This window comes from Erinaceus europaeus, chromosome 16 (genome assembly GCF_950295315.1).
Source record: "Erinaceus europaeus chromosome 16, mEriEur2.1, whole genome shotgun sequence".
Lineage (NCBI taxonomy): Eukaryota > Metazoa > Chordata > Mammalia > Eulipotyphla > Erinaceidae > Erinaceus > Erinaceus europaeus.
This window is the reverse complement of record NC_080177.1, coordinates 2,779,344-2,795,388: the sequence shown is the minus strand read 5'-3', so window position 1 is coordinate 2,795,388 and position 16,045 is coordinate 2,779,344. Positions and strand designations below refer to the sequence as shown.

The 16,045-nt window shown below is 57.7% G+C and overlaps 1 protein-coding gene across 1 annotated transcript in view; it reads left to right on the top strand.

Annotated features, from left to right (window-relative positions):
• Positions 1-16,045, top strand: part of SMAD3 (SMAD family member 3) — a 56,751-nt gene that overhangs the window by 27,449 nt on the left and 13,257 nt on the right. The window lies entirely within an intron of this gene.

Below are 16,045 nucleotides of genomic sequence, written 5' to 3'. Positions count from 1 at the left end.
AGAGTGTGGGGGTGTAGAGCAGCCGCCCAGCAGAGGGCAGGGCCAGGGCTGGGGAGGGGGCCACGGGTTCTGGGCGTGGGGGGGGTTCCCAGGCTCGGTGGTGCTGGGGCCTCCTTGACCTTCTGGCTCTTCCTCAGTGGTGACCACAGAGCTGGGTAGGTACCACCTGGAATTGGTGACAAAGGGTCGGAGGGGAGGACAGAGAGGAGGAGGAATTGAAAGGGGGTGCTGGACGCTCAGTGTCCTTTGCTCTGTGAATCCAGACATGGCGTCAGGGCACTGCTGCGGACTCTGTCCAGGCCTTGTCTTTCTTTTTGCCTTACTGGTCTTCAATTAGCTCCTTTTCTCTGCCTTCCTTCTTACACCCTTTCCTCCTCCCTTCCTGCCTCTCTCTCTCTCAGTCTTAGGATAAGAAGAGAACCCACAGCCCTGCCCACCCTCCATGGGGCTCCCTGGGTGCTGTGCAGGGTGCTGAGAGAGGAGACACCCCCACAGCCCTGCCCACCCTCCATGGGATCCCTGGGTGCTGTGCCTGGTGCTGAGAGAGGAGAGACCCCACAGCCCTGCCCACCCTCCATGGGGCTCCCTGGGTGCTGTGCAGGGTGCTGAGAGAGGAGAGACCCCACAGCTCTGCCCACCCTCCATGGGCTCCCTGGGTGCTGTGCCTGGTGCTGAGAGAGGAGAGACCCCACAGCCCTGCCCACCCTCCATGGGCTCCCTGGGTGCTGTGCAGGGTGCTGAGAGAGGAGAGACCCCACAGCCCTGCCCACCCTCCATGGGGCTCCCTGGATGCTGTGCCTGGTGCTGAGAGAGGAGACACCCCACAGCCCTGCCCACCCTCCATGGGCTCCCTGGGTGTTGTGCATGGTACTGAGAGAGGAGAGACCCCACAGCCCTGCCCACCCTCGATGGGGCTCCCTGGGTGCTGTGCAGGGTGCTGAGAGAGGAGAGACCCCACAGCCCTGCCCACCCTCCATGGGCTCCCTGGGTGCTGTGCAGGGTGCTGAGAGAGGAGAGACCCCACAGCCCTGCCCACCCTCCATGGGCTCCCTGGATGCTGTGCCTGGTGCTGAGAGAGGAGAGACCCCACAGCCCTGCCCACCCTCCATGGGCTCCCTGGGTGCTGTGCCTGGTGCTGAGAGAGGAGAGACCCCACAGTCCTGCCCACCCTCCATGGGCTCCCAGGGTGCTGAGAGAGGAGTCACCCCAAAGTTCTCCTTCTTTGTTGTCAGTGGCTGTGGGGCCCACAGGAGCCTGGTGCTGGTAAGGGGTCTGATCTGGGCACGACATGGGGCTTCTGCTTCTGTCTGCTCTTCAGCGTCTGGGGTAAAGTGTAAGTGGGTTTGGCAGCTGAAGGCCTGAGGCCTTGTCCTTTGGGCCCCTCTCCCCTGCAGATACTTGACTTCTCTTTCCAAGTGACGTAGTGTGAGGGCTTAGTGGTTAGTGCTCATGCTGCCTCATGTGAGGCCCCGGGAACACCCATGGCAGCACCAGGGACTCGGGGTGGACCCATGCCGCTCTTGCTCTTTGCACACACACACACGCACACACACACACACACAAACACATGTAAACATACGCGCACACACACATGTGCACACACATGCACACACGGGGTGGACCCATGCTGCTCCTGCTCTTTGCACACACACACACTCGCGCACACACGTGCACACACACACACACACTCACGCACACACTCACGCACACACGTGCACACACACAAACACGCACACACAAACACGCACACACAAACACACACGTGTACACACACACTCCACCTGTGCAGAAACACGTGAATGCACGGGAAGCAGGGCCCCCCTTCCTGCAGGGTTTCTAGTTTTGCTTGAGGTGGGAGTTCAGAGTGGCCTCAGCCTGCCCATGGGTGCTGGTCCTGGCCTGTGGGTGTTGGGTGCTGGTTCTGGCCCAGGGTGCTGGGTGCCGGCCCAAGTGGCTGGGCCTCGGCTCATGGGTGCTGGATCTTGGTGTGTGGGTGCTGAGTGCTGGCCCATGGGTGCTTCTCTTGGCTCATGGGGTGCTGGCTGCTGGCTCACGGGTGGCCAGTGGCTGTTCCCTGTGTCCCCATCAGCAGCTCTGCTGGGCTTGGGCGTGGGTGTTATTTTCAGCTGGCTCATGCCCTCGGCCCAGTTTCTGATTCGTATCTCTGGGGGAGCAGGAGAGAGGAGAGCCAGCAGCCTGCCCACCTGAAGAGCTTCCCATGTCCCATGATGGTGCCCCCATGTGGTGCTGGGGCTCAAACCCAGGACCTTCGCAGGATGAGAGTGTGTACCTGGGGAGTCCTCCTGCCCCGTCCCTGCCTCTCACCGAGGACAGGCTGTGTGGCCTCCACGTGCAAATTCCAAGGTTGATTTCTTTGAAAAGAATTTTTAAAAACATTATGTATTGGTCTGCTAGAACGGAGAGAGACTCCGAGAGGTACCTGCAGCCCCGCTTCACTTCCCCCCAAAGGTGGGGGGGTGGAGGCTCAGGCCAGGTGCTTGTGCGTGGTGACACGGCCTCAGCTGGGTGTGCCCCTGCCTAGCCCCAGGGCCGGCTTCTTGGGGAGTCTCAGTGGCCTCCTTTCCCCATGGGCTCTCTCCCGGGGAGCTTCGTGCCAAAGGCCTGGCCAGGGAGCCCAACACAGCTGCTTGCCCTCAGCTGCTTGGCATCACAGAGGACGGAGCTGGGCTCCTGCCGCCAGGTCCCTTCTGCTCAGGACACAGGTAGGAGTCCTGGAGCTTCCTGCTTCATCCTGCTCCTCCTCCTGCTCCTTCCCTTCTCCTCCTCACACACACACACACACACAGAGACACACACACACATATACAGAGACACACACACAGAGACACACACACAGAGACACACATACACACACACATACATACACACACACATACATACGCACACAGACACACACACACACACACACACACACACAGACATTACTTATTCACGAGAAAGATAGGCAGAGAGAACCCGACATCACTCTGGTCCATGTGCTGCCGGGGATTGAACTCAGGACCTCACGCTGGAGAGCCCAGCGCCTTACCCACTGCACCACCTCCCAGCCCGTCTCGTCTCTGTCACACACACACTGTGTGGAGACGGATTTGTCATCTGGGCAGCGATGCCGGGAAGCCGGGAATAAAGTGGAGGAAGTCTTCCAGGTGGACAGTTACAGGACCACCAAAGCTGAGCCAGAGGGAGCCCTCAAGCAGAGAGAGACAGAGAGAGACAGAGAGACAGAGAGAGACAGAGAGACAGAGAGACAGAGAGAGACAGAGAGACAGAGAGACAGAGAGAGACAGAGAGACAGAGAGAGACAGAGAGACAGAGAGAGACAGAGACACCCCTGTTGGGAAGGAGGGCTCTGGGCACAAACCTTTCAAAAGGAAACTGGGGAAACGGGGTGGGGGGGTGGTTGTCACTAGCCACCAGAGCAGACAGATCTCTGTCCTAGTCAGACACCAGGGGCAGCGCCCGCCCCCTACACCCTCCCCCCACCCTCCCCCTGCCCCTGCCTCATGCACCCTCCCTCTGCACCCTGCCCCCTTCCCTGCCCCTCCCCCTGCCCCATGCACCCTCCCCTGCGCCCTCCCCCTGCCCCCTGCAGCAGCCAGGAGCAGGCCCAGGTCAGGCCCAGAGCCCAGTGTGTCTGCACGTCCTGCCCCAGCTCCCTCCCTCCCTGACTGCAAAGGCCACAACATGCAGATGGAGGCAGAGGGGACCCTGGAGACAGAGGCTGGAGCTCATCCCTGAGGGTCCTGCCTTCCCCAGAAGGGACCAGAGAGCCGGGGGACCAGGGGCTGGGGCGTCTCTCTCTGTCTCTCTCTCTCTATCCCATGAGGGTCCTGCCTTCCCCAGAAGGGACCAGAGAGCTGGGGGACCAGGGGCTGGGGTCTCTCTCTCTCTCTCCCCCCCCCATCCCCTGAGGGTCCTGCCTTCCTCAGAAGGGACCAGAGAGCTGGGGGACCAGGGGCTGATGTCTGTCTGTCTGTCTCTCTCTCTCTCTCTCTCTCCCCTGAGGGTCCTGCCTTCCCCAGAAGGGACCAGAGAGCTGGGGGACCAGGGGCTGATGTCTGTCTGTCTGTCTCTCTCTCTCCCCTGAGGGTCCTGCCTTCCCCAGAAGAGACCAGAGAGCTGGGGGACCAGGGGCTGGGGTCTCTCTCTCTCTCCCCCCATCCCCTGAGGGTCCTGCCTTCCCCAGAAGGGACCAGAGAGCCGGGGGACCAGGGGCTGGGGCGTCTCTCTCTCTCTCTTTCTCTCTCTCTCTTTCTCTCTCTCTCTCTCTCTCTCTCTCTCTCTCTATCTCCTGAGGGTCCTGCCTTCCCCAGAAGGGACCAGAGAGCTGGGGGACCAGGGGCTGGGGTCTCTGTCTCTCTGTTTCTCTCCATCCCCTGAGGATGGAGGGTCCTGCCTTCCCCAGAAGGGACCAGAGAGCCGGGGGACCAGGGGCTGGGGCGTCTCTCTCTGTCTCTCTCTCTCTATCCCATGAGGGTCCTGCCTTCCCCAGAAGGGACCAGAGAGCTGGGGGACCAGGGGCTGGGGTCTCTCTCTCTCTCTCCCCCCCCCATCCCCTGAGGGTCCTGCCTTCCTCAGAAGGGACCAGAGAGCTGGGGGACCAGGGGCTGATGTCTGTCTGTCTGTCTGTCTCTCTCTCTCTCTCTCTCTCTCCCCTGAGGGTCCTGCCTTCCCCAGAAGGGACCAGAGAGCTGGGGGACCAGGGGCTGGGGTCTCTCTCTCTCTCTCTCCCCCCATCCCCTGAGGGTCCTGCCTTCCCCAGAAGGGACCAGAGAGCAGGGGCTGGGGACTCTCTCTCTCTTTCTTTCTTTCTTTCTTTCTTTCTTTCTTTCTTTCTCTCTCTCTCTCTCTCTGTCTGTCTATCTCTCTCTCTTCTCTCTATCCCCTGAGGTTCCTGCCTTCCCCAGAAGAGACCAGAGAGCTGGGAGACCAGGGGCCTTTCTCCTGCCCCCTCTGGTCTGCATACCTACATGGCTTATACTTTTTTCTTTTAACTGAAAAAAGTTCTTTAAAATTTATTTTAAGTTATTATTAGTGATTCAGTATTGATTTACAAAATTACGGGGGGACGGGTCTAGCTCTACCCCGTTCCCACCCTCAGAGCGTGTCCTTCCCTCCATTGGCAGCTGCAGTGTTTCTCCAAGGTCACAGATATGGGCTGACTGTTATTTCTGTAACTATCTATATTTATATATATTTGCTGAATTTCTTCCCATGGTCCTGCCTTCTCTTCCTGAGTCACACCTGCACCTATTACTGTTCCTGAGTGTCCCTCCTTTTTTCCACTTCTCTCTCTGGGTCCTGATGGAGTTGGGGTTCAGAGTCCTCTAGGCATCTTCCCCTAACATTTCTCCCCTCTGGGAGTATGGACCCAAATTCTTTTTATTTTTTAATTTTTTATATTTATTTATTTTCCCCTTTGTTGCCCTTTTTTTTTTTTTTTATTGTTGCTGTAGTTGTTGTTGTTATCGATGTCATCGTTGTTGGACAGAGAGAAATGGAGAGAGGAGGGGAAGACGGCGAGAAAAAAATAGACACCTGCAGGGGAGTCGGGCGGTAGCGCAGCGGGCTAAGCGCAGGTGGCGCAAAGCACAGGACCGGCATAAGGATCCCGGTTCGAACCCCGGCTCCCCACCTGCAGGGGAGTCGCTTCCCAGGCGGTGAAGCAGGTCTGCGGGTGTCTGTCTTTCTCTCCCCCTCTCTGTCTTCCCCTCCTCTCTCCATGTCTCTCTGTCCTAGCCAACAACGACAACAACAGTAATAACCACAACAATAAAACAACAAGGGCAACAAAAGGGAATAAATAAATAAAATAAATATTTAAAAAAAAAATAGACACCTGCAGACCTGCTTCACCGCCTGGGAAGCGACGCCCCTGCAGGTGGGGAGCCGGGGGCTCGAACTGGGAGCTTCATGCCGGTCCTTGTGCTTTGCGCCACCTGCGCTTAACCCGCTGCGCTACCGCCCGACTCCCTGGACCCAAATTCTCTATGGGGAGCAGCAGGTGGGAGCTCTGGCTTCTGTCACTGCTTCTCCGCTGGACGTGGGTGTCGGCAGGTGGGTCCACCCCCCACCCTCAACCATCTTCTCCTTTTCTGTCCGTCCTTTCTCCTAGTAAGTCATCATCTTGTCCCTAAAACATGATTGCCTCTCATGGGGTTCCTCCACATAGGAGTCACTCTCCAACCCCACACAGGGGCCTGGGAAGCGGCCCCAGCGGCCCCTTCTCCCTCAGGCTTCCTCCTTCCACCCGAAAGAACTGGAAGCTGACTACCAGCTTTGGCCTCCAGCCTGAGGGTTTCCGGTGAGCTGTTGCTGTTCTCTTAGCCAAAGCCTTACTTCTGATTCCATGCCACCGCAGGATGTGTTTATTGGGAGAGGAGGAACGAGGGGGCCGGGTGGTGGCGCACCTGGTTAGGCACACACATCACAGTGTGCAAGGACCCAGGTTCAAGCCCCCGGTCCCCACCTGCAGTGGGGAAGCTTCACGAGTGATGAAGCAGGGCTGCAGGTGTCTCTCTGTCTCTCTCCCTCTCTCCCCTTCCCTTCTCAATTTCTGTCTCTACCCAATAATAAATTTTTAAAAAGTGGGAGAGAGAGAGAGAGAGAGGGAGGGAGGAGGGTGAGAGACCTCCCCCTCCCCACCTCCCCACCTCCCCACCTCCCCACCTCCCCACCTCCCCACCTCCCCACCTTACCTCCTGTGGGTCTGAACTTGCAGCCTGGAGCCCTGCAAGCCCAGAGCTCTTTTCTCTCTGCGATATGGCTCTAGGGAACAGACCCAGAGCTCTGTGTCTGCAGGAGCCGGGACTGAAGGTGTCTCTCTGTCTGTCTGTCTCTTCCTCCCTGTTTCCCCCTCCACTCTCGAGTTCTCTCTGCTTCTGTCCAATACTAAAGAGGGTTCAGTCCTGTTCAGCGCTGGTCTGTCACCTCTAGATGGAGGAGGGAGACATACAGACAGAGAGGAGACGCCAAGCACAGCTTCACCAGCAGAAGAGGGTCCCCACCTCATCTTCGGTGCTCCCGTGTGGTGCCAGGGCTCAGCCTGCACTTGCTAAGGTGTGCAGGCCCTCCGCCCACCCCAGAGCTTTGCTGCCAGTCCTGTGTCTGTGTGTCTGTCCTGGCGTCCCCTCTGAGATCCCCTGGCTCCTCCTGCCCCCTCCCTGCTCTGGTTCCCAGAATCATCTGCCAGGTGCCACCTCCCCAGATACCCCTGTGACCTCATTCACAGGGAGGTGCTAATGGCTTTTCAGGCTGTTTATTGCCCCCCCAGCAGCTTCCTGCCCCTCTGCCTGGGGTGGGGGGCTTCACCTGCAGGCGCCCAAGCCACCCAGGATTCCCCTCCTCCCTTGCAGCTCTGGGCTTCTTTCACACTGGAGACCAGCTCCTGGATGCCGCTGGAGCTTCCTCTTGTGCTTTAGGACTTGCCATGTGGTGCTGGGCTTTGAGCCCCAGCCTGGCGGGCACAGACCCTCCCCAGTGAGCTGTCTCTCACCTCCCGCGTCAGTGCGTTCCCTTGCGTCCTGCCCTGTGAATCTGATTCTTACTGTGTCGTTATCACGCTTGTGACTGTTAGGGGGTGTCCTCCAGGCCTCATACACACGGGACTCCACTGCAGACGGCTATTCCAGGCAGAGAGACAGAGGGACAGAGACAGAGACGGAGAGACACCATGACACCAGAACTTCCCCTAGTGCTGTGGCACTGCCATGTGGTGCCAGGGGCTTGAATCCGTTCCCTGCACGTGGCAAGACTCATCCCATGAGCCATCCCGTCACCCCCACACACTCTCAAAACTCTTGCTTTCACTAGAGGTGTGGACACGCTCTCTTTGGTCCTCCCCTGGTGCTGCCGTGACTCTCCCATGTGGTGCCTGGGCACTGGGGCCGTTTCTGCCCACAGTGCGCGATTTCACGGGGTGACCGAGGCCATCGTCCTGCTTAATCGGTTTGGTTTTGAGTCGACAGGAGCCCAGTGGGAGTCTGGGGGCTGAGCTCACAGGTCCCCCCCCGACCTGGGGAGGCGGCTCAGTGGTGGAGTGCAGGACTTGCAAGCCCAAGGCCCCGGGGTCGATCCTGGGCATTGCCGTAGGCCAGTGCTGAACAGGACTGAACCCTCTCTAGTGTGGGATAGAGGCAGAGAGAAATCCAGAGGGGAGGGGGAGACAGAGACACTGCAGCCTCCCCTGCAGGTGAGGACCACGGGGCTTGATCCCAGGTCCTTGCGCCTACTAACGTGCACTCTCAACCGGGTTCTGCTTGGCCCCGCCTGGCCCTTGTTTGTTTATCAACAGGGAGATAGAGGGGAGACACACAGCCCCGCCCACTGGTTGTGACTGTGACACCCCCCCCCCCCCCCCCCCCCCGTGCATGGTGCCCTGTGTGGCGGCCGGGGCTTGAACCTGGGTCCTCTCGCATGGGGAAAGCCACCCGGTGAGCTGTCCCCCAGCCCCCAAGCACCGCGACCATGACCGTGACCACAGTCCTCTCCTTGTGATGATAGCAGGTCACCACATTGCGAGCTGACAGGGTCTGGCTCCACGCACACCCGCCACTGGAGCTGAGCCCCAGCCTCCAGCTCCCAGAGCCACAGACGCCTCAGTCTCATAGATGCTCGCCTGCTCCTGGTTCATTTTATCTGCAAGTTCGTGATGATCGTTTCTCTAGATTCCACACAGGAGAGAAGCCACCCTGTGGTTGTGTCCCCCTGGAGTTGCTGATTGCGATAAGTAGCATCACCTTTTTGTCCTTTTGTAAAGACAGAGGGCAGGGGAGTCAGGCGGTAGGTAGCGCAGCGGGTTAAGCGCAGGTGGCGCAAAGCACAAGGACCGGCGTAAGGATCCCGGTTCGAGCCCCCGGCTCCCCACCTGCAGGGGAGTCGCTTCCCAGGCGGTGAAGCAGGTCTGCAGGTGTCTGTCTGTCTCTCCCCTTCTCTGTCTTCCCCTCCTCTCTCCATTTCTCTCTGTCCTGTCCAACAACGACAACAACAATAATAACTACAACAATAAAACAACAAGGGCAACAAAAGGGAATAAATAAATAAAATAAATATTAAAAAAAAAAAGACAGAGGGGCAGGGGAGACAGCACAGGGGCTCTGCAACAGACTCTCCTGCCTGAGGCTCTGAGGCCACATTTCAGCCCCTGGCACCACCATGAGCCAGAGCTCAGCGCTGCTCTGGGCTCTCTGTGTCTTTCTGTCTCTCGTTAAAATAAAACATATTTTGAAACGAGATTCAGGGAGCACAGTCCACCCCCGAGGCAGCACGGCGACAGTGGGTGACACAGGTGAAGGTGGCGGCACCTGTGGGCGGCCCTGGGGGGGGGTCTATCGCGACTGGGGCCTCTGGACAGGGCTGGGGCTGCCTCCTGTGGTGACCCCTGCCCTGTGTCCAGCGCCCAGGGCGTGTGGGGTGGTCCCTGGCCTGTGGCCTGCGGGGGCAGCCTGTCTCTCTAGGCATCTGCTCAGAGGGAGGTGTCCTCTGGGGACTTGGGGCCCAGCCTGCCCGCCTTTATCTGAGCTTCCAGGAGCGGTGGGTGGCCTGTCCCATCACAGGCTGGTCCCATGGAGGCCGGGGGGGGGGGGGGGGGAGGATGCCCTGAGTCACCCCCTGGCAAGGTGCCCTGGGGATTTCCAGGGAGGCCTTGCTGCACCCTTTCCTGCCCGCAGGGAGGTCCCTGCGGGGTGGGAGTGGGGGACTGGGGGTGGGGTGGGCTCCCTGCCCTCTGCCCTCTACCCTCTGCCCTCTGCTGGCAGCCCCCCGGGGGAGAGGACCGCCAGGGGCAGCAGCTTCTGGGGGCCTTGGGGCTGTGGCCTGTGGGGGGGAAGGCTGGGGAGCACCCCTGAGGAGGCAGCTTCCGGCTGACTCAGGGCCTGGAGGCTCCTGGAAGTCCCCGGGCCACGCCCCCGCCTGCAGCCTCCTCCCCCCACCAGAGTCCGCTGCCAAGTTTCATTACTGTTATTTTAGTACAATGCGATTATTATTTTATTTTTATTTCTGCATTATGAATCCACTGCTTCTGGAGGCCATTTTGTTGCCCTTGTTGTAGCTGTTGTTGTCGTGGTTGGATAGGACAGAGAGAAATGGAGAGAGGAGGGGAAGACAGAGAGGGGGAGAGAAAGACACCTGCAGACCTGCTTCACCGCCTGGGAAGCGACTCCCCTGCAGGTGGGGAGCCGGGGCCTCGAACCGGGGTCCTTGCTCCAGTCGTTGTGCTTCTCGCTAGTCATATTACTGTTTTAGTTTTATCGTTACTCTTTGTCATTCTCAGGGCTTCACGGCCCCAGGCCTAGTTTTTCAGAGAGACAGAGAGACGGGAAGGACACCACAGCACCCAGCCGCCTTCCTGCACCGTGTTGGGGGGCAGCCTGACCCCTGGGAGTTGGGGTGTCTCTGCAAAGCAGGCTCACTGTCCAGGCGAGCTCTTTTGCCAACTCCGCTTTCTGTTTTTTTGTTTTTCTTCCAGAGGGGCAAGTGAGAAAAGGCCACAGCCCAGGCTTAAACCCTGGTACCACATGGGAGTTCCCCAGCACCAGGGGAAACTCATGGACTGTTATTTCTCTTTTGTTCCATGTGAATGAAGAGCTTGGCCGGGAGCAGGGGAGAACCACAGGCGTGCGAGGAGCTGTGCTGTGCGTGCTTAGCCAGGCGCACCAGTGCCTGGCCCCTTTCTCTGTTTCCCTCTCTCATTAATAAATAAATCTTGGGGCCAGGGGGGTGGCGCACCTGGTTAAATGCACACATTACAGGACCCGGTTCAAGCCCTTGGTCCCCACCTGCAGGGGGAACGTTTCAAGAGTGTTGAAGTAGGGCTGTAGGTGTCTGTCTGTCTGTCTCTCTCCCTCTCTATCACCCCTTTCTTCTCGATCTCTGTCTGCCTCTATTCAATAAAGGTAATTTTAAAAAAAGTCAGATTGTTATATATCATTTTAAAAAATAATAAAAAACATCTTTAGGGTGGGGGCAGATAGCATAATGGTTAAGTAAAGAGACTCTCGTGCCTGAAGCTCTGTAGTCCCAGGTTCAATCCCCTGCACCACCATAAGCCAGAGCTGAGCAGTGCTCTGGTAAGAAATAACAATAAACAAATAAATAAAAACAAAGAAGACAGGGGCTAGGAGTGCACCTGTTCCCACACACAGGCCCTGGGTCCAGGCCCCCAGTCCCCACATGCATGGGGGAAGCTTTTCGAGCAGTGAGGACCGGGCTGCAGGTAGCACTCCGTCTCTCTGTCTCACTTTTGCCAGCTGTCTGCCTCTGCTCTGCACCGGGGGCTGCACCCCACCACCCCAGTCTGGGGGTGTCTGTCTGTCTGGGGGGCCAGGAGTGGACTGTCTTCTGGAGAGAGCAAGGCAGGTGCCTCCAGGGGGCATCGGCTGGCCAAGGAGGGGTGCCCGCTGCCCTGGGGGCCTCTGGGAAATACCTGCCCCTGCCCCTGCCCCTGCCCAGTCAGGAAACCCCGTCTCTGGCGGCCTCTCTCTGGAGCAGCAGCGGGAGCTGGTGTGGACACTTGCGTTGGGAGCCTTGACGGCCGAGAGGCTGGGGGCCGGGTGTGTTTCCCGAGGTCGCCCCACCCAGGAAGCCCAGTGGTCGGGGAGACACAGGCATGGGGGGGTGTCCGTGCCCCCCCCTGCTGCCCCTTGACCCCTCGGCCGGGCAGCTGCCCTTGTCCACCAGGCTTGGGGGGATGGCTCAGTAGTTAAGAGTGCAGGCCATGTACGTGTGAAGTGTCCCCTACTCAGGTGCTGTGCAGGGTGCTCCCATGTGGTGGCTGGGCTCGAACCCAGAACCTGATGCTAAGGCGGGGGCTCTACCAGGTGAGTTAGAACCCCGCCTGCAGTTGCTATTTACTGACAGAGGCCAGAGCAGCTCGGCTCTGAATGGGGGGGGGGGGGTCATAGGGACATTTTCCCCTTTTTTCTTTTTTTTTTTTTTTTGCCTCCAGGGTTATTGCTGGAGCTCAGTGCCTGCACTATGAATCCACTGCTCCTGGAGGCCATTTTTTCCATTTTATTGGATAGGACAGAGAGAAATGGAGAGAGGAGGGGAAGACAGAGAGGGGAGAGAAAGACAGACACCTGCAGACCTGCTTCACCGCCTGTGAAGCGACTCCCCTGCAGGTGGGGAGCCGGGGGCTCGAACTGGGATCCTCACGCCGGTCCTTGTGCTTTGTAATCTGTGCTCTTAACCAGGTGAACCACCCAGCCCTCGTAGTTTCTGTTTTATTTGTTAGGACAGAGAAATCGAGAAGGGAGGGGGAGATAGAGAGGGAGAGAGACAGAGAGACACCCGCAGCCCTGCTTCACTGCTTGCAAAGCTTCTCCACTGCAGGCGGGGACCGGGGGCTCGAACCCAGGTTCTTTCTGATGGCAACATGTTATGCTCAGCAGCGTGTGTTGCTGCCCAGCCCCCTCATTTTCTGTCTTCTTTCTTTTTAAAAAATTTTTTAAATGAATTTTCCCTTTTGTTGCCCTTGTTGTTTTATTGTTGTTATTGATGTTGTTGTTGTTGGATAGGACAGAGAGAAATGGAGAGAGGAGGGGAAGACAGAGAGGGGGAGAGAAAGACAGACACCTGCAGACCTGCTTCATTGCCTGTGAAGCGACTCCCCTGCAGGTGGGGAGCTGGGCGCTCGAACCAGGATCCATAAGCCGGTCCTTGTGCTTTGCACCACGTGCGCTTAACCCGCTGCGCCACCGCCCGACTCCCCTGTTCTCTTATTTCTTAGAGCAGAGAGAGAAAGAGGCGAGAGCCGGACAGACGCACTGGTCTCCCACCCAGGGAGCTTCATGTGATGCTGGGGCTGGAACCCGGGTCCTTATGTCAGGAGGGCAAGTGCCCCCCCAGAGTGAGGTGTTGTTTAAAATTCATTTTTATTTCTTGATGCATTGTTCTGATTGCTTCCCTGCCACCGAGGGCCTCTGCCAAACTGGCACACACAGCCGCGTCTGGCCGGGCACTGTGCCCTCTGCTCCGCCCAGCCCCACGGCCTGAACCCGGTGACCCTGAGTTGCCGGCTTGTAGAATGCATTCCTGTGGGTGCCGCTGCCTCCTGGAAGCCCTCCCAGATGGATCCACCCTGACCCGTCAGCCCACTCACCCCTGGCCCACAGTCAGCACACGTGACGGTCTGCCCAGTGTGCTGGCCTCTCCCTTTTCATGAGAGACGCGTTAGCGCCCTCCCCATCTGTGGAGCTTACCCTGGTGTTGTCTGCGGCCGGCACTCCCAGGTGGTGCTGGGGCCTTGTGCACAGGAGGGTAAGTGTCCCACAAGGTGAGAATTGCTTATTTATTAAAAAGAATTTTTTAGGGGGCAGGTGGTGGCACAGCTGGTTAAGCACTCACATTACAATGTTCAAGGACCCAGGTTCAAACCCCTGGTCCCCACTTGCAGGGGGAAAGCTTTGTGAGCGGTGAAGCAGGGCTGCGGGTGTCTCTCTGTCTCTCTCCCTCTCTGTCTCTCTCCCATCCCCTCTCAATTTCTCTCTGTCTCCACCCAGTAATAATAAATAAAGTAAAAAATTTACTTTTAAAATATTTTATTTATTTATTATTGGATAGAGACAGAAGAAAAGTGAAAGAGGGAGAAGCAGCGAGGGAGAGAGGCGCCTGCAGCCCTGCTTCACCGCTCACGAAGCTTCCCCCCTGCAAGTGGGGACCAGGGACTCGAACTCACATCCTTGAGCACTGTAAGGTGTGTGGTTGACCAGGTGCCACTGCCTGGCCCCTTAATTGTGTGTGTGTGTTTTAACATTTATTTATTTATTTATTTATTTATCCCTTTTGTTGCCCTTGTTGTTTTATTGTTGTAAGTATTACTGTTATTGCTGTCGTTGTTGGATAGGACAGAGAGGAATGGAGAGAGGAGAAGGTAAGACAGAGGGGGGAGAAAGACACTTGCAGACCCGCTTCACCGCTTGTGAAGTGACTCCCCTGCAGGTGGGGAGCCGGGGGCTCGAACCGGGATCCTTACGCCGGTCCATTGCGCTTAACCCACTGCGCTCCCGCCCGGCTCCTTTAATTGTGTTTCATTTTATTTATTGATTTATTTTTTTTGCCTGCCGGGTTGTTGCTGGGGCTCGGTGCTGCCCTGGGAACCTGCAGCTCCTGGTGGCCATCTGTTTTCCTTTCTGTTTTGTTTGACAGGATGGATAGACAGAAATTGAGAGGAGAGGGAGGCACAGACAGCGAGACCCCTGCAGCCCTGCTTCACCACTCCTGAAGCTGCCCCCCTGCAGGTGGGGAGCGGGGGCTTGAACCCGGGTCCTAGTGCGTGGCAACATGTGCGCTTAATCAGGTGCGCCACCACCTGGCCCCCGGGGGTATTGTTTAAAATTCACGTTTCCCAGTTCGTGCCAGAGCTGTTGACAGGAGACAGTGGGGCCCGGAGGCTGTGCAGAGGCTGGAGCACCGGGCTTGCAGGTGGGCAGCAGATGACCCAGCGACAGGAGGAAACAGAAGCTCGAGAGAGGAGGGGAAGCTCCAGGGTGTGCGCTTCAAGGGGCTTTCTCCTTACGGATGGGCTGAGCCAGTGCTGACTCAGCCCGAGTCTCCCTCTTTTCTCTCTCTCTCTCTCTCTCTCTCTCTCTCTTTCCTCTTCCTCCTCCTCGTTACTATTAGTGATTTAATACTGATTTACAAAATCATGAGATGACGGTTAGACTCCCACACCGTCCCCGCCCCCAGAGTTCCGTGTCCCCATTCCCTCCGCTGGGGACTGCGGTGGTTCTCCCAAGGCCACAGCAACGGGCGGGTTCGAGAACTGCGTATGTATCTCTAAGTATGTCTTTCCTTTCCCCCCCGACAGTCCCCCGCACACCCATTACTGTTTCCACGTGTGTCCTTCCTTTTCCCCTCTTCTCGCTCAGTTAAGAAAACCTTGCCCGGCTTCCTCGGATTCTGAATCTGAATTTTCAGATCCGTTTCCCTTTCAGTGATGGGATAAAAAAAAAACAAGATTCCTGGTGACCAACGACTTTGGGCCCTGGTGGAGTTGGGGTGCAAAGCCCTCTGGTCACCTTCCCCTAACATTTCTCCCCCTCTGGGAGCAGGGACCTAAATTCTTTATTGGGGGCCGAAGGTGGGAGTTCTGGCTGCTGTCATTGCTTCTCCACTGGACATGGGTGTTGGCAGGTGGGTCCACACCCCCAGCCTGTCTCTCTTCCCTTTCTCTCCCCTCCCTCCCTCCCTCCCTCCCTCCCTCCCCCTTCCTTCCTTCCTTCCTTCCTTCCTTCCTTCCTTCCTTCCTTCCCTTTCTTTCTTTCTTTCTTTCTTTCTTTCTTTCTTTCTTTCTTTCTTTCTTTTCTTTCTTTCATTGCCACCAGGGTCAGGGTTGTCACTGTGGGCTCAGAACTTACACACAGAGCCACTGCTCCCAGCAAACGTTGTTTTCCCCTTTTTCTGATTCTTTTCGGATAGAGACAGAGGCATTGAGAGGAAGAGGAGTAACAGAGAGGGAGGGAGGGGGCTGTAGCATTGCTTCACTGCTCCTGACGCTTCCCTCCGACAAGGGCAGGGCTAGAACCCAGGGCCGTGTGCATAGTAACTCTGTGGGCTCTGCAGAACTCGCAGGCCCCAGGCTGGGCTCCCGGCGTTTGGAGGGTGTGTCCTCCCTCACCTGACAGAAGGCCAGTGAGCTAATAGACCGAGGAGGGAGGGAACAGGGGGGCCGGCGTGGCTCACCTGGGTATGCACATGTCACAGTGCACAAGGACCCGGGTTCGAGCCCCGGTCCCCACCTGCAGGGGGGGAAGGCTTCACGAGTATTGAGGCAGGGCTGCAGGTATCTCTGTCTCTCTCTCCCTTTCTATCTTCCCCTCCCTTCTCAATTTTTTTTCTGTCTGTATTCAAAATAAAGAAAAAAATTTAAAGAAAGAAGTGGCCCCAAGAGCCCCCCAGATGTTGGGGGCTGACGCCCGGCTGAGCCCTCGAGCCCCCTCCCGCCCGTGAGACCCTGAGCCCAGGCTTCACCCCTCGAAGCTCCAGGAGACAGAGACACCATCCCGACCTTCTTGTGACCCCACCC